The 19,304-nt window shown below is 40.3% G+C and overlaps 1 protein-coding gene across 1 annotated transcript in view; it reads right to left on the bottom strand.

Annotated features, from left to right (window-relative positions):
* LOC140240881 (uncharacterized) overlaps positions 1–18,183 on the bottom strand; it is a 78,677-nt gene extending 60,494 nt beyond the window's left edge. Inside the window, exon 1 of the mRNA XM_072320663.1 lies at positions 18,125–18,183. The gene's annotated coding sequence lies outside the window, so the exon portion shown is untranslated. The remainder of the gene's footprint in view (positions 1–18,124) is intronic.
* Between the last annotated feature and the right edge of the window lie 1,121 nt (positions 18,184–19,304).

Genomic DNA, 19,304 nt, shown 5'->3' with positions numbered 1-19,304 from the left:
AAACAATTCATGGAGGATCAAACAGAAGAGCGGTTAACCCCCTAACCCCAATTCAGAGATGTCAAAATATCGTACAGTGGTGGAGACAGACATGTCTCGTCCCAATAGTCTCATCAAGGGGGTGGAAGAGCGCACCTCTCTGGTCTGATCATGCCCACAACAGTTACCCCTCTAAACCTCTATGGTCAAGATGGGAATTTAAATTTGCTCAGCGTGGCTTCAAACGCTGCACTTATCCAGGAAACTTACGACAACGTTACTTCTTTTCAAGTTTTTAATGTCATAATTCCGTGGGAAATCAACACATTTCCATCTTTGATAGGAGACTGCAACTCTTCCCCGAGCAGTCAAACAACGTCGCGTGCAACCCCGAAGTTGCATGTATATTCCTTTCTCAATTTCTGCCCCGTTCGACAATGGTCTTGCTGTAATATATAGGTAAGATTAATTGCGCACCTTTCATAATAGAAAAAACAAACAAATATGATCAGAAATGACTGTCTTTTTAATTTTGCCTTGGTAACTGTTATCAATATTGTCAATTTCAAAAGCTTCATCGATCATAAGGACCGAAATCACAATACTTGACATCACACTTTACTTGACTCAGATTTCCACAGGACTTAACTATTTCAACAAAAGGGAATGTCAGAAAGTGACATTTGCCCCTCTGCAGCACACCAGTTTGGGGATCATTGCAAAATCCTCTGGAAATAAAGAAGAAATGAATTCATAAGTAAACCAGCATAAAACAAGATCTTTATTCGAACTGATCGACGCCCCGCCCCCACCATAACAACAAACCCATGAAAATAGAGTTCGTAACTTATCATTGGCAACTCTGTTGTTGTTGTTGTTGTTGTTGTTGTTTTATTTTGGCCATTCACGTTGAAATATTCTTTTTTTTTTGCCATTCTATCATTCCATCTATTCTATATGTGCTCGAGAAAATGTAGACACTGGAGTCGTTGATGATGTCATTGTTAGAACTGTGGTTGCAGTGGTGTAGAGATCGTGGTTAATTTTGTGGTCTGAGGTGTTGTGAAAAACTTATTTTCGTCGCTCGCGTACATGTGCTGCTGTTGACAATGTTTATTGTTGTCGGTGTTGTAAAAGTTATATAACGGAGGTTGAAGTGGTAGAGACAACGGCGTAGCCAGGATTTCATCTTAGGGGGGGCGGTTAGTCTGCGAGGGAGCGAAGCGACCGAGCCCGAGCGAGCGGAGCGAGCGAGGGGGGGAGGGTGTGGGAGGGGGGTGTCCCCCCTCCCACGGTAAGAACTTTTTTGCATTTGGATGTTGTAAATGGTGCAATTTGATGCATGTTTTTGCGCGTTTTATCGACGTGAAACAGTCCCACTTGTTTATGGTAGCAGTTTATTTTGATGTAGATTATTATTGAACAATTTGCCTATAACAGGGTATAATTTAGATACACTTCTTGTATTAATTCTTTTCACTGAATATCATGAACGCGACTGAACCCGAGCGAGCGGAGCGAGCGAGGGGGGAGGGGAGGGTGTGGGAGGGGGGTGTCCCCCCTCCCACGATAAGAACTTTTTGCATTTTGATGTTGCAAATGGTGCAATTTGATGCATGTTTTTGCGCGTTTTATCGACGTGAAACAGTCCCACTTGTTTAAGATAGCAGTATATTTTAGTGTAGATTATTATTGAACAATTTGCCTATAAAATGGTATAATTCAAATATTCTTTTCACTGAATATCATGAACGCGACTGAACCCGAGCGAGCGGAGGGAGCGAGGGGGTAGGGGAGGGTGTGGGAGGGGGGTTTCCCCCCTCCCACGGTGAGAACTTTTTACATTTTGATTTTGCAAATGGTGCAATTTGATGCATGTATTTGCGTGTTTTAACGACGTGAAACAGTCCCACTTGTTTAAGATTGCAGTATATTTTAGAGTAGATTATCATTGAACAATTTGCCTATAAAATGGTATAATTCCAATACACTTCTTGTATTAATTCTTTTCACTGAATATCATGAACGCGACTGAACCCGAGCGAGCGGAGCGAGCGAGGGGGTAGGGGAGGGTGTGGGAGGGGGGTTTCCCCCCTCCCACGGTGAGAACTTTTTACATTTTGATTTTGCAAATGGTGCAATTTGATGCATGTTTTAACGACGTGAAACAGTCCCACTTGTTTAAGATTGCAGTATATTTTATATCATGAACGCGACTGAACCCCGCTCCTCCCACGATAAGAACTTTTTGCATTTTGATGTTGCAAATGGTGCAATTTGATGCATGTTTTTGCGCGTTTTATTGACGTGAAACAGTCCCTCTTGTTTAAGGTAGCAGTATATTTTAGTGTAGATTATTATTGAACAATTTGCCTATAAAATGGTATAATTCCAATACACTTCTTGTATTAATTCTTTTCACTGAATATCATGAACGCGACTGAACCCGAGCGAGCGGAGCCAACGAGTGGGGAGGGGAGGGTGTGGGAGGGGGTGTCCCCCCTGCCACGGTAAGAACTTTTTGCATTTTGATTTTGCAAATGGTGCAATTTGATGCATGTTTTTGCGCGTTTTATCGACGTGAAACAGTCCCACTTGTTTAAGGTAGCAGCATATTTTAGTGTAGATTATTATTGAACAATTTGCCTATAAAATGGTATAATTTAGATACACTTCTTGTATTAATTCTTTTCACTGTATATCACGAACTTGACTGAACCCGAGCGAGCGGAGCGAGCGAGGGGGTAGGGGAGGGTGTGGGAGGGGGTGTCCCCCCCCCCCCTCCTACGGTGAGAACTTTTTGCATTTTGATGTTGCAAATGGTGCAATTTGATGCATGTTTTTGCGTGTTTTAACGAGTTGAAACAGTCCCACTTGTTTAAGGTTGCCGTATATTTTATTGTAGATTATTATTGAACAATTTGCCTATAAAACAGTATAATTCAAACACACTAGTCTTCTTGTATTAATTCTTACACTGAATATCATGAACGCTGTCTGTTCAGCAATCAAACAGAAAAAGCATGCACACGAGGGTGTAGATAGGGGCATATCCCCTCCCACACGAAGGTGATTTTGCGTTTTCAGACCTGAAATTCAGCGATCTGGTGCAAATTTTTGGTGCAACACTTTTTCATCGAAGTGTTAAAATCACGGAATTTAGCTCTTATTCCGAATGTGCACCATCTGTGCGTATGTATAAAGTCTAGTGAGGTAGAACTTAGGAGAAGGGGGATTCCCCCTCCCGCTCGCGGAGCTTTTGCGTTTTTAGAATTGAAATAAAGCGATCTTGGTATAGCCACAGTCTACTTCTTTGCATGGAGGGGGGGGGGGGAACAGGAAGAAGGCGTTGGCGAGTGTTATCTCCACTCTTCCCTTCCGATGGAGCTTGTATCTTTTTAAGGCTGAAATTGAGATATCTCGTATACGCATAATAAGCATATTTGATGGAATCAACATTTGGGTAATCAAAAAAAAAAATGATGGGGGGGGGGGCTGAGGGAGGAAAGGGTCGATTAAAAGGGGAAATTCCCCTTATACATGAGGGAACCTTCAGTTTTCGGAATATTAGTGAAAAGTCTTGTGCACTCAGAATTATTCAGAATTTTTTTTAATCTAAAAAGTGTACTTAGCTAGGGAAAGCGGCAAAGAGGGGGAGGGTTTGGGAGGGGGTATCCCCCTCCCAAGCACGAGAGATTTTGCATATTTTGAATTGAAATTCAACGATCTGGTGCACACTTTGAGTGAAATATTCAAAAAAATATATCTTATTTGATGAAAGGTTGCAAAGGAGACCCGCTTCATGTGCATGCATACAGTATACACGCATTTTTTTTTTCCGCCTCCCAACTCCTCGGTCCAAATCTTAGGGGGGGGGCGACCGCCCCCATCGCCCCCCCCCCCCCCTGGCTACGCCAGTAGAGACCGTGGTTAATTTTGTGGTTGGAGGTGTTGTGAAGAATTTATTTTCGCTTACATCATGTTTGTCTGTTGACAGTGTATATTTCAATCTCTCTTCTCTGACGCCACCTTGATTCAGACTTTGAGGCGCATCGCTGATCGTCATGAGGGTGCAACCTGTCTCATCAATCATTTCCTATTTGCTGGTTGTTCGTCTTTCATCATTTTTCGTCAGATGCTGTGTCCATCGTTTTGTCAAGGTTTCTGACAAATCATCACCAAGACATGACGGGGCACTTGTAACTGTGACGCTCGTGACCGCTGCTGTATTCAGAGTGACTGTTTTGTTTGCTCCGAGAAAGGAATTTTCTAAATTGTGATCTTACAAAGGTCACGTCCACATCCTGTACAGCGTATTGAAATAAGTTGCGTTATTCCGAAGGCTCGTTATTCCGCTAACGAATTTTGGTTCTTTATTCCGCAGTTTAGTCAGTGTACGCATCTTCTTTTCGTTTTCGGATCAACAAACGCTTTTTTTTTCATATTCGAATTAACGAACCTTCGGTACAGCGAACCTTATTTCAGTTTCGGATGAATGAACCTGCGGAATATACACGCCACAAATGTTCGGATTAACGAACCCTATTTCGTTTTCGGAATAAGGAACATCGAGACATATGGAATTTGTATGTTTCGGAACAACGAACCTTTTATCGTTTTCGGATTAACGAACCTTCAGAATAACGAACAATAGCCGTAAATGATGTCACTTGTTGCACAAGTTTAAGTTTGAAATTGTGACAAGACAGCTCTTCAGAAAAAAAAAAAAAAGTGATATACAATGTACTGCCATGAGCTGTCCTGCCAACACTCAGTCTCTTCATGTTGAGTATATGCGTTTTGTTTCACTTCGCTCTAATCTCTCGAACTTTCTACTTTGGCTCGGAGGAAGATGTGCATCAGCCTTTGTAGAAGTCAACATGCCTCTGGTGACTACCCCGCATACCCAGACTTGGTAAGTGGTGTGAGCGGAGGAGTATGGGTGATCAGTGCTTTCAGTTTCATTGTCAAATTACCTAGAGCTTAATAGAATGAACACGTACTGTCATTTTCTGACAAATCGAAATACTGTAGATACTCGGGTTGTGGCCTGGTAAACCTCTCATGAACCACCGTGCAAATCATGCTCCTTGATTGAAATTTTGTCACACTAACTTTTAAGGTTTTCCAAACTTTTCTATCCGCCGGAAAAAAAAAATCGGTCTCTTCAGACTGCTCCTTGCTTTGTTCTCTTAATAAGCGAGAGGACTGCCGTTTTCCTCAAGGAGTCAAAACAAGAAGACGATTGATTCGTCTCGCTAGAATTTATTGAATTTAAAGAATTCTCGAGATATCCTTCTTTACAAGACCCATCGCTCTTTCTTTTCTCCTGCTGATGAAAGAGGGTACAGAGCAAGCATAGTGGCGACACCGTGTTTGCACAAGAGCTCAGTTGTGCTGAGTGGTTTATTTGAAAAGAATTACTTGTAGTATTCTTTTTCTCCCTTTTTTTCCCCTTGCTCCTTAATCGTTCTGCAAAAATCTGTTCACTGTGCTACCGGAAGGACACACACGTAGGACCTACTGGTATTCATGCACACATCTTTATTCACTCCTGCGCTCATTCTTTCATCATGATGGTCCTTTCTTTCTTAATGAATGACGAGAAGTAGCTACAGCATCTGACATATTCTTAATTATATTCAGCAGAGCCCCTTCTCCAAGCATGGCCTGTAGTATAGGTATCAAGAGAGAGAGAGAAGTTTGGAAGGTTTCGTGGCAAATGGACATCATGGAATAAAAGCACACGATCATTTAAACACTGCTGTAATTTCCATGATTGGCTCATCATGATAACCAGTTTGCTACCTCATATTTTTTTTACCTCATATTAAATAGATATTACCTGTCCCCCTAGATCTTGTTCTGTCGTTATTGTCGTTGTTGTGGATGTAATCATCCTTGCTGGAGAGCTCGTCTTACGGCAACACCTGCACAAACTAAACACCACTAGGACACAATCTCATTGATACTTCGCCTCCCCAAGGGTCTATTTGGCTCCTGAATGTTGATGCCATCAGCACAGTGTGCATCAATTGCAATGAGACCAATCTACTTTCACTAAACCTAATTGGCAAAACCTTGATTGAGACTGGACAGGTCTCTTACCGATATCCCGACCCCTCTCGATCACCATCAGAGCACCCTCTGCCTCCATCTCTAAACATTGAACAATGACGATGATGGGCCAAAAAGTTCGAGGCGCCACGGTATAAGCAGATAGGCCTTTTGTGGAAGCACAATGAACTATCTCTGTCTCCAAAAAGGAGGAACTATTGAGCTGATACTTAGTCTGCACTGCAGGCTAAAGGCTTCTTTAAAATTCAATCGCCTTCTTCAACACTGTTACTGTTTTTGTTGCTTTTTCCCCTTGCAGTTTCAGAATATCCTTATAAAACATTAAACTTGGGATTATTCCGCTTTGATTCTACATATTCTCTGTTGACAAGGTAACTGAAATGGATCTACTTTCTCCCACGTGAATAATGGAATATCAAAGTGAAATGAATAAGTTGCAATATGGGACGATGATGAACAACGTACAACCAGCCTGGAAGGGCCAGGTTACTTTGACGCCGGCGGTGCAGATGCGGCAAATAAAGAGTGGAAAGTAGAAAACAAATTTGCTCTTCAAGCGAAACAGACGACTTACACGAACAATGCGTCCCTAGAATAAGAACCTCTTTGGATTACTGAGAGGACCAACTTGTACCTCCTTTATCCTCCTCTTGTGAGAGACAAAAGCCAAAGTAGCCTGAACGCCGTCTTCTTAAACACAATGAGCGCTCAGAAAAACGAAATAATACAACCATGATTGGTGTCACATACCACATACTGTTAATAAAACGAAAATGAGGACTATTGCTCTTGGTTAGCACCTAAAATGAGCGAGCTTTCAGTGATTTCTGATCTTGTATTGCGCGCCGGCTCCGAACAAAGAGAAGAGTGTATGTGTAACAAAACAGGGACCACACTGAAACCAGAGTTCTGGAACCGCACGAGGCTCATTCTCGTTTAAAAGTCATGAGGTGACTCATTTGGTAAGCATGTCACTGCAGTGTAAAACATATCAGGACATTAACATGAAAATAGAGATTCCAACAAAGAGTGAGTTTGTAAAGCAACTTGAGCACTTACAAGTGAGGCAGAGTTCGGCGCGATCCACTTCTCAGGCAGATCACGCAAGTTGTTTTACTTCACCGCTTTCAGGCAAACTTATATGGAATTGGACAACAGAAACCCAATGACACTTCAGGTTTGACTTCAAGGACCCACGGAATGATGTTTTTTCGTGCAAATTCTGCTAAATGTAGTTGGTGCTCGCAATCCCGTTTATTCCCCATCTCGAATACCAAAATGATTCAGAATAACTCTCTTCAAGAGTGCTTGCTATCTGTCGTCAAGACCTCTCCCGTCTCCGACAAAGGGTCACAAATTTTATGAAAATGATTTGTCAAAAGACATCAGCCGTGTTTCGACCTCATCAAGTTTAGGTCATGAAGATCACCTGCTGTCTACGCGGTTGTATGTCTCTAAAGGACTCAGCTGCTGAGATCACACAACTGTCATTTAAAACATACAACCACAGGAAATTGCTTTTCTCTCGCCCCAGCTGCGATCTTTTCAATCAATCTTGTTCAGACAATAAATCAATTTAAGAAACTGTAGAATGCTTTACTTTCAAATTCGTTCACGAAAATGTGAAAACGAATTCCGCAGAAACATGAAGGATCTTCGGCACTACTGTTCGGTAAATATTCAGACAGTAGAATGGGAGAGAAATGTGTTTTGTTGAATCATTAAGATGTCAGTCATTTTTCTTCGGCATAATCGTTTACTTTGGAGCTGTTCTACGTTAAGTGCAAGGTGAAAAACCCAAATGATTATCTAATATAATGACGTCATAATACCACTGTAATTATGGGTGAGGGGCATCCGTCTGGCGTTTTCATTTCACATTACGTCTCCTCTTCATGTTACCTTGACGTGTGTCATGACTAAAAAGTCTTCTTTAGGATCCTATTAGATCTAATATACTACTTCTTGAGCTAACCAACCTTATACACAGTACCTTCATGCTGACGTCTTCTTTTTTTATGTCTTTTTAAAAGTTTGTGTTTTTTTTTTTTTTGGATACATCATATAAATTGATACTGTACTGCCTGAATACAGCTCCGTCTACTAAAGACCTTGACTCTTCTACGGCTGATGTGAACAGATTGAAGAGATGAGATAAGAACGGCTAAACTCGAGCCATCTACCAATGTGTCCACATGGACCAAATGGGTCTGCTGTTTTGAATAGCAATTTATGAAAAGGAATGACATACAGTATGGTCTCATGAACATGGGGCTGAGTGTAGCGGAAGAATAACAGATTAAATAGGATATGATTATTGCTAAGGAAACAACAATTATTGATTACGATAATGTTGTTGATGATGATGGTGATGGTGGTGGTGGTGGTGGTGATGATGATGATGATGATAATGATGGTGATGGTGATGATGATGAGGAGGAGGAGGATCGAAATGAAGATAGAGAAGCAGTAGAAGGAATGATGATGTTGACCAATGATGAGGATGATGATGATGACTGAAATAGCAATGGTCATCATACTCTGTTTGGACCGCTAAACAGACGGAAGCAGCGAAATACGTCAAAGCAGTCCCCAGGAGAACGATGCTTTCATTCTCCATGCTATCATCTATAAAGCAACACGTTATGTCAGGGAGTGTTCGAAGGTATTTGCAGCTGACTTTGTCAGTATACCATAATCTTGACAAGTTTGATGCAGTTTTAACGAGTATAAAAATCTGTACATATACGTACAACTCGTTGTCACATTCTGGGCTGCTGGTACTCGCCGAAACATGTCACCTATAACTGCTATGAATGAAAATGGCTTAGCGGGTTTCCCTCGAATGAGCAAACCGAGGTGATAATGCATGCCTTCATGTCTGAATATTTATCAACATTACAGTCCGGGTACAACAAATGTAACAAGTACATCATTGTTTAAATTGTTCTTATTATGCTTTGGAATGCAGATACTGAAAGAGCACACAACTATAAAAACGGTCAAAAGGGCATGGTGTGTACTCTCAAAGAGTAATCCCCATATGCTCTGTGACTCAAAGAGATTTTGTAAAAACTAAACCTTTTTTGATGTCTTCCGTGGAACTTTGCGAAACATTTAAGGAGACATCGCAGTGGTTACCCCGAAACCGTTTATGGGATTTCGTCGTAAGGCCAACACGGTTCTCAAAATGAAAATTGGTTTTACGAAGCACCAACAGCTTAGTGAACTTGGCCCTGCGGTTTACCCTTCACCACTCCATCTATCGCCCTCTTCCCTCCTTCATTTTCTCTCTTTATCCCCTCCCTCTTTCTGTCTTTGAAAACTTGAGGAGCAAACATCATGGTGTGCTGTGAATGTTTTTGTCTTGAACAGGCAGCACCGTGCTGCGACAGAAAATATTGTGCCATTTTTCCTCGGTATAAGGCCATTCAGGAGGTCTGTTTTTCTGACAGGACGTTTCACAAAGCGCACATTCGTCATTGCTGTTTCCATAGCCACAGACGTGCCATGAATGAGAAATATGTCCTCTTGTAACGTCACTAATTCAAAAAGCTGTCTGGAAAAGTGGATGCGGAGATTGAGGAACTTGGTATGTGGTGCATCAACGATTGAAAAGTACAATTTAGAAAACACCAACATACAGCAGTCCAGACATTAACAAATCTGAAGAAAGCGAAATGAATTTTGTTCTCCGCCTCACCTTCATCTCATTGATATATAAAAATAAAAAATATATAATGATTTTGAGCTTACATCATTTCTTACACAGCAACAATCATGCTGAAACACCATCCAAGAGCCATGGATAATCTAGACGCCAGCAGACCGTGTGATGTGACTTTACCCGGGCAAAAACAGGATACAAAAATCTGTAAGCTGGCGATGAATCTCTTAGAAGCGATCATCCCCTTCAATTTTTCTGTAAACAGCTGTCTTCAAAAGACATGATTCACGGCAATTGAAGCTCAAAGTAGGACGGTGGACTTCCCACGACCTCCTCTTGTCATTGATACCGCAAGCTTCCCGAGATCGACCCTGAGCGCTGAGCTTCTATTGTCTGTAAGGCATCATCTGAACTCTCATCTGACTGTCTCTCTTACGTAATTGTATCCTGTACGGGGTGAAGTCCCTTTCTCCTGGCGTCGGCACTGCGGCGCTGCGTTACGGGCTGTGGTTGATAAGTACTTCAAATCCGCTTCCGTTACAGGTTTTAACTTAGGAAGCCCCGGGGTTACGACACCCATGTTGTTTGAAATTCCGCCTAAGAACCTGGAGAAGACGTCGGGATGACGCGGACAGGTTCAACGGTTCCTTTATGACGTCTGCCTTTCGAAGAAAACTGGTTCGAATCTAAGGATTCACCGAGAACCACGAAAACAAGTCGTACATGTATATAGTTCCATTGAAATGTTTTCGTGAAATTGAGTGTTTTTGTTTTTTACCTTTGGCTGTGTGTTATCATAAGGCTTGAAGCACGAAAATCACTGTCAGCAGTAATTCGCAGACTGCCTTGATTACTGAAATCGAAGTCAACTCAGTGTTTCAAAGATGCTTCGAAGTTATGGGATCTTGTTTTAAGCTTTGACATACTGACCGCAACCAAGTTAATGTGCACGTATAATAGGTGAGGCAATGGATCATCGTTGCACAAAAAAAAAAAGAAAAAGAAAAGTGATTCCATATAGTCGACAATTGACCAACTGCATCCTGTTCTGACGGGATATTTTGATATTTCAATATTTGTTCAATATATCACATTCTTTTACAATTTCATGTCCGATTTCAAGTAAAAATGTCAAAAGCTTTTACCACTCTGTTACTTTTTTGTTAGTTTACTACATTAATCAGAGTCAACTGGAAGATTACCACAAACACGACCCCGCATTAACCACGTACGCTCCTTTCTCCCTTGACGTTTGATTCCATGCTCGTCTTCTTGGCATCTCTGTTCTCCATTATAAACCCATTTCTGTCAGGCTGGCGCTCCTCCCACCCTCTCTTTCGCCATTTCCCCTATTTTCCTCATTCCTCGTGTTAAATTACAACATGCTTTTCACCTTGGCTACTCCAGACGCAACAATGCCTTTGGCAGATTTGTTGCTTCCCCGATGCTGTACTGGTGTTCTTTTGTTAATGATTTATACTTGCGTGACAAATTGCAATCTTTATCACCACAATTTATTTCACCGACATATTATACTATTACAATATCTTCAAATGTATTCCTTACACCTCTTCTCCCCCTCTGCCTGTCCATTTCTCTTTCTCTCGTTATTTTGTACGATTCTCTTCCATCATTCGCCGACCACAATCACAAACCACTCTTCATAATATTCAGATGCCTTCATTATTCCCCCGTTCGTGATGAAGTGTATATAGAAGAGCAGTCAAAACCCTCACGTGTGAGGTCAGGGACAGTAAAGAAAATGGCTTTCCTTATAAGAGAATAATCCCCAGTAATCTGTCTCCTCTTCACTCTGTCCAAGTCAAAAACAGAACATACCAGTGTCTAGAGATTTTTTTGTTGGTTACATCTCGCAGGGCCACCAGAACAGACAGTTATTGTGATTGTCATTGATGTACTCTTCCAAACGATTGAATAGAGACTAATGGATCAGAGTAGACTGAAAAAGGAGGAAAGGTTAAGACGTAAATTGGCAGTCAATAATACACAAGGGAAAGATGAGTTTAATTTGGCGTGTCGGTTTACGACCAGTGTTCTCTTTCAGTGGGTAAAAGGTTCAATAAACTCTTCGCGAGCATCGACACAATAGAGGGAAAAAAAAAATATGTAGCATTTGAAATGGTAACTTAGAAATGATGGGACCCAAACAAAATTGTTGAAAGGTTGTGCTGTTTCTGTTTAGCGTTTCACTATTCGGATAGAACTGGTTTGTGATTGTAATACTTAATCTTGCCACATTGTTTTGTACAGTCTTCACCACATCATTTTTTTTTTTCATTTTTGCATGTACTTAATTCTAATTATTATAATCAGATACGTGGTTTATAACGTTGATCATAAAGCAGTTATTACATTAGAATGCATACAAAACAGACTTTGAATGCGATATACTACACTTATTAGTCTTCCATATTCGTTGTCAAAAGTTTTGCACGCATATTTGCATACCTAGTCTAGTCTAGCGATTAATGCGTCATCGAATATTTTATCACTACTACTGTACTCGTTAGTACTTTTTTTTAAAATCTAAAAACCTATCTTCACCAATGACATTTTTAACGTTCTTCTAGTGTTATACCAGAAATTCATTCGTCCTGGTAAATTTAGCCGTCATGGCGCTGTCTCTATATTCCTACTCCTTTTTGCGATCCTACACGACCCCCCCCCCCCCTCTCCTGAGTTTGTGTGTTTGTGTGTGTACTTCGCCTGCTTGGGTTCCTTTGTCATTTATGATTTCTAAAGCAGCCTTTGTGCCGCAATACCTAAGGGTAGAGTAGTTGTAGTTTTGCCCCTCCCCTCATAGGCTTATACCTCTTTTGAATACGCGTCTATTTGACTGAAACAGAGCAAAGATACAAGGAAACTCTTGTATTAGGTTACTTATTTCTATGTCATGTTTATCATTTTTTTACCATGCATTCTCTCCCATCCTCCTATCTCTCCCTCCCTCCCTAAGTCCCCCTCTCTCCCTTACTTCCACGGTTTTGTGTTAACTGCTCCCCATCATCATTACGTCTTTTTTTTTAATCATGTTACTCCTATTTGACCTCGCAGGTGTTTCATTTGTTGTTTCTCTCTGTATAAGTAAGATAGTAAATTTGATCTGTACCATCATATAACAAGTTCAGAAGAATGAACAAGCTGGGTTATTAGTAACTTGTCATTTACTTTTTATACCGTGAAGGGCAAGCAGTATAATAGGGTAAGCCTGCCCCTGTTCTATTAACGTCCTGATTTCTTCAGATTTTAAGTTATCTCTCACGACGGATTTCTATATATCTCAGTTGTTCTCATATGGTGTTTTTTGTTGTTGTTGTTGTTGTTGTTGTTGTTGTATTGACGGCTGTGATTGCGCCTAACACGTTCTCTTTAAATGTCAAGGTGTAGCTCGACTCTGGAAGGAAGTAAGGGAGTACTTGATGATACAAATCGCTTGCTTCAGAGAAGAAACCTGAGAACGGTTTACTTTTAATCGGTGGGTAGTAGCGATTGATCTTGTTAATGGTTAGGATACCAAGTGTGAAAACCAAGAGACTAAACAATATCTGTACATTAGAGAAGTATTATCAATATATAGCTTTGAGATGAAGATACCACATAGTCAAGTCACGGCAGGTATGATGCAGACATTGTTACAATCATATTCTTGACGAGAATTAGGCTCTACATGTGCTTATCGAAGTCTTGATTACATCAAATTATTAGTGATTTATTCTGAGACCGTTATAGTTAACACTTGTGCAGCGTCGATAGGGATATTTGATAATGTATAATGCCTGACAATATCACAGTTAACCGTTATATTCACAAATTCTATTCACTTAATGAAAACTATATACTTTCTTATCGTCTTTGTATCTCTTTTCTTTCTTTGTTTGTTTCTTTGTTTCTTTCTTCTTCTTCTTTTTTTTTGTTTCTTTGTTTCTTTTTTCCAGTCACACGTTAAAGACCTCCAGTAATCACTCTGTCATACCTCCGCCGTCACCTGTCAAGAATTCCTAAAAGTTTGCTATTTTAATACAGGAAATGCGCGTGGCCCAATCAATCGTGAGACGAAAACAAGGCGGGTGCAAAAACAGTCTGTCAGTTTATTGTATAGTACGTTGACGGGTCTCTGAACAACATAATATTTTGTAACCCCTCCAGTTGGGCAAACCTGTTGCTAATTGCTGCCATGATTTGACTCAATTAAGATACATTATAACTTCTAAAGAGGAATTTCCTGTCAAAACATGTTAAGTCTTCCGTTGTGCAGTCTGTGTGAGAAATCGAATAAGCCATGGAGAGTGCGCAGAAACCTTTGAGTATGCCTCATTTCAGGCAGCATAGTGAACGGAGACGTTCTCTTTTCGGATGTTTGTTTGTGGCATGTACGTGTATTTATTACATGTGTCCGTCGGAATATTCGCCAAGATGCATATTCCTCACAGTGGCCGTATACAGCAATTTGCGTTTATTCTCTTTTCAGTGTTGGATATTATCATAGAAGAAAATATTTTCTTCATTCAATGTTTAAAGAATTATTCAATTCGTATCTCTCACTATTTCCCCATCTTCAAAATCTGTCCAGTTTTGACCCTCACTACGAATCATTAGGGTGGTTAACAGAGGTAAAATACTTTACGAATGATGCTTTCAACAACAGCAACAACAAATAAAAGAAAAGAAAGAGTCTTAAATTTGGAGAGACTTGCTGAGGAAGCATTGCACTCCGAGAGGACATTTATTAAATACATACACATTTAATGATTCGTAAAATCAATTGCCTTGATTTAAATCAAGAAATTGAAACTTTAACTGCACGCTCTGCAGCATATATCCCCCTTATATATCCACAAGCGACTGTTTCCACAATAATTTGAACTCGTGGAAATGAAAGTTACGAGTTACTTTGACAATAACAAACAACATGCAGCTGTTTTCGTCCATGGCCTCGTCACGCAAAATTTAGCAATCATATTGCTAATCATTGTCTGTCAGTCACAGTTTCCTCTCACGCTATGCTCGCTGTAGTCTTTTCGTTTTAAATTGGCACCTCCCTGGGTTTTCTTGGCATTCTATAGCTCTCTTTCTGTTTTCGGGGAAAAAAAGACAACTGACGAGTCTTTGCTTACCTTGTATTCACGGCAAGTGTATTCTAAAGATCTGAGCCATGAATGTTTAAGCATCACATGTGGACAAAAGAAATTTAAAAGCACTCCCTCAAGACGACGTGTATGTAGAAAAAAGAATGAATGACCTTGAAAGATACAAACATAGTGCACGCAATGTTGGCGGTAGCATTGTGATGGGGAATTTTGTCAGTCAAGGTCGTTACCGTAAATGCACGTTATCTCCTCCCAAGTTTCGAGGGGATCGAGCTCCCCTCCCCATTTTGTTGTTGTTGTTGTTGCTGTTGTTGTTGTTGTTGGGGGGGGGGGAGCTGGAGTGGAAGGGCTATTATTAACAAAGAGTCATTATGTCAGATATTTCGCCTCCAGATGACAGTCTTATTCTCATTCGATGGGCCTATATATGATATAGGCCTACAAATAAATAAAATTAATCTCCATTATCAACTTATGAACCCCCTGCCCCTTCTCCCTCTCATTCACTTCCGCTTAGAACCTTCCTATATAATGTTTATTTCTAATTCTATGAAGATAATAGAAAAGGGGGCTTTGTAATCATCTCTGTTTTTTTTTTTTGTTTTTTTTTTAATCTGCTTTAAGAATCAGCATAGACCTACTATCATTGTCCTCTGCAGCTCAAATCTCTTCCCACCTGCCCCTCCCCCTCCTGGTCCCATCTGTTTCATAGCCAATATTGACGACCATTTTACACATTTTGGTCCCTTTGACCGACAGATAGTTAGAAAGGTCAATTCATTGTTTTTCTTCACCCGTCCGTTTCTCGTCATAACTGTTTGGATAAGTTGACTAGGGTTACGGAGGGAGAACACTTATCGGATATCAGAACAAGATCATAAAACATATCCTTCTTCCCCGGAGTAAAACAAATATTAGTCGGCGCGATGACCTCATTCTTCTCCTGCAAAGGCCGGCTGGACACGACAGACAATTCTCGCCCTATATTCAGGACGTCTGTCATTTCGCTTCTCTTCAAGGGAAGAAATTCATTCGTTAAGTATGATAGCAGATTTATGAAGACTTTAAGACTGGCAGTGATTTTTTTTTTCGAGAACATCTAGTCCTCGGGAGGTATCTTGTTATTCGTCATTGGTCATCCCAAGTTATTGGTTTGTTTATATCTTTCTTTCCTCATTAGACTTTCGGAGACGAGAAGAGGACAGGCGTACTTGTCGCCCTGTCGGAGTAGAGGTGAAGTCTTTTTGTGTACATCGATGTCTATCAATTTATCAGACAGAGCACTATAGTATTTTAACCAAAAATCCACTCAAACTCAAATTCAATTCAATTAATTCATTTATTTTCATTATTTTTTCTAAAACAAACATAACACAGAATAAATAGCCAAATAGCAAAGCTGATGTTCATCCATGGAGAAAAGAATAAAGAAATAGAACGGTGACGTAAAGAAAGAACTTACACGTTCTTAAAGTTTCATTTACTTCTGTGAACAACAATCTATGTCACAATCACACTATACAAGCAACTTGAACAAATTTACGATGTCACTACCTAACATTAAATCAAGTGAGTAGTCTCCAACTATACAGCTTGTTCTGAAATCTTCACTAAATAGGCTTCCCAGCTTGAAGTTAACATGGTTAATTATTTATGAAGAAATTTAATCCTATACGCTTAAGATTATTTGGAGCTGTTCAGAGATGATAATACTTGTATAGTGCTATAGTAGAACACAAAATTATACTTCGTAAAACTGTATGTACAATCTAATGATATATAGAATTAGGCGATGACGTCATCAATCTAAGATTGTGACTGACATTTTTGTTTTCTTTTGTAGAAACAGAGTTAAAACTAAACTATTACATTTTTTATACTTGTGTCGGATTCTTCTATCTGATTTTGATGAACATTTATGTATATATACAGTTGAACCTGCCTTTGCAGCCACCTGTCCATAGCGGCCACCTATCGTATACGGCTACTAAAAACAATTTTCCCCGAGAGAAATGTCATGTTAACGACCCTGTCTATAGTAGTCACCTGTCTATAAATGCCACTTTTTCTCGTCTACATTGGGTGGCCGCTATAGACAAGTTTGACTGTTTTTTATCTCTAATAGATTGTTTGCATTGTTTGTGCAATGTTTGTCTATTAAAGCGGAATAGTATGAAACTAAAATAAACTAAGAGTTTCGGTAAGTAAAACAGTAACCCGATTTTTACTGGACCGTCACTTGTTAGTGTTCAAGGGGCTGACTTTACCGAATTCCCATTGCTCCTCCATTGGTTTGATGCTACAACGAGGGAAAACGGGGGATACCATTCAAGACCAGTTTTTCATCCACTCACCCACATAACATACACGCACAAACATAATTATACACTCATATACACACACCCCAGTATACATGAAAGTAGTGAAATGCAGTGAAAGGTGCTATAACACTGACTTCACGGTGAAAAATATCTATGATATTAAATAGAAAGCTGGATGGAAGTTGTGAAATTGACAAGTGAAACTATGATATGAACTTTGGGACGGGGGGGGGGGGGTGGGGACTGTCGGAAGGAAGAGATAAAACTAGCGGATTATACATACACGCTCTTTAAATGAAGTAATCGTGTTATCGTGGCCGAAAATGATGCATTTGAGGTGATAATAAGGCACGAATCGCAAAATTAATGCTTAACTGTCCCGTTATTCGATTTCACTGTTGAAAGACCTCGTGCTAAAAGAGTTCAGGCTACCCTGAAGTAAAAGTGCTGTGGTTATCACTGAAAGCAGTAATCTCATTGTAATCGGACATATTGAGAGAAAAAAAGGAAAATGTCAATGTACTATCATCCGAAATGGCGTTTACTCATCTTTGCAGTCGAAATTTTCGAATCAGGTGACGGATTATTTTTTTAAATCGTAGTAGCCCTCACGCTGATTACGCCAGTGACGTCACAGCAACATAGCAAAGACAGACGATACAAACTTGTCGCCGCACTCGATGACCCAGTGCATCACTTAGAATTACTTCGTTTATTATATCAATGCATTGATTTATAGCAGAGTTTGAGAAGTGGTACACTTTCAGGTACCTTCTCCTTTCAACGAGCTTTCGCTCTTTTATAACATCTATGTGCTGCATATTATAATCGATATGGTAGATATACCTTGTGCTTGTCTGTTCCTTGATAGGGGAAATGATTTAGAAATGAAACAAGAAAAAGTCAAATTCATTGAAACGTGAGTGATGTTTTCAGCAACAAATTTGGGATGATTATGCCTTTTAACTTACCTCGCCAGAAGCCACACAGCAGAAGGAACAACGGGGAACGAGCAAGTCGGTGGGATCCTCAAGTTTCTGATGCAGCGACAACGTACCTCACTTCTCTCTGCCAGGCACGGGATAATTGTTCACAAAAGAAAAGAAAAACACATATATTCCAGAATTAAAATTCCAAATAAGAGGCCCAGTTCTCTCCTCTGTTGATTATTCACTCAGCTGTGAGCAATGCTTTGTCTTTGAAAATGTGGAGGTTGGTGCTCCGATTGGTATGCTCCCAGCACAAGCGATCGAGCGCTAATGAAAGGTGTAAGGCTCAGGGGAAAGACCGGCCTTTTTTCCCCCTGGTTCTTTCTCAAGTTTTTTCTATGCCAATTTGAAGCACGACCTCTGCAGGCGGATAGCGGTAAACCTGTTAATAAGTTTTCTTTTACGTTTGATTCTTCAAACTCGATAACTCAGATACTATGTAAGCATTTGTATTGCGCTTGGTGTCACAAATGTACACACAAGTAGTTATGTAAATGTGTCAAGGCTGTGTGCATGGTTGTTTTAATGGGTATGTACACAGGTGGACCAGATTAATGGAGAACATTTTTATGATATAGATATAGTACATACAGGCTGACCAGATCAGTGGAGAATTTTCTATGTGGTATACAATGTAGCTACAGTACATGTATGCATGTGACAGGAAAGTAATACATTATATCTCACTCAATCTAGAATGATTTAACCCATTCCAGAAAATTCTAGGAAGTGCTGGCTGAGTGAGGCACTGCCCTTGTAGCCCAATGTGATTGGTAGTTAATTTTGGCAATGATGTTATGCACATATTAGGCAGTGAGTCATCCAGGATTCCTGGAACTTGGACTTGCTAGTATGTTCAGGTATGTGGCCCCAGGTTGGAGAAAATTACAGAATGTACTAGAAAGGGGTGAATGGATAGTATATAAGCCGGAGAAATTCTGAAGTAGGCAGAGTACCCAACACCTCTGCTCTGAGAGTTACGTCACTTCTGGCTCTGAAGCGACTTGTTATAGTCAGTCCTGTGTTACCTGCTGACCTGCTATATAAACTGTGTTTGTGGAGATAAGGCCTGGGAGACATTTTGCCTGCAGAGAATTAATTTGCCTACGTTGGAGATAGACTCCATATTTTAGTGTCAACGGACATTATTACGGCAAAGCTG

This window comes from Diadema setosum, chromosome 2, assembly GCF_964275005.1.
Source record: "Diadema setosum chromosome 2, eeDiaSeto1, whole genome shotgun sequence".
In the NCBI taxonomy this organism is placed as follows: Eukaryota; Metazoa; Echinodermata; class Echinoidea; order Diadematoida; family Diadematidae; genus Diadema; species Diadema setosum.
This window is presented reverse-complemented; position numbering and strand designations above follow the sequence as displayed.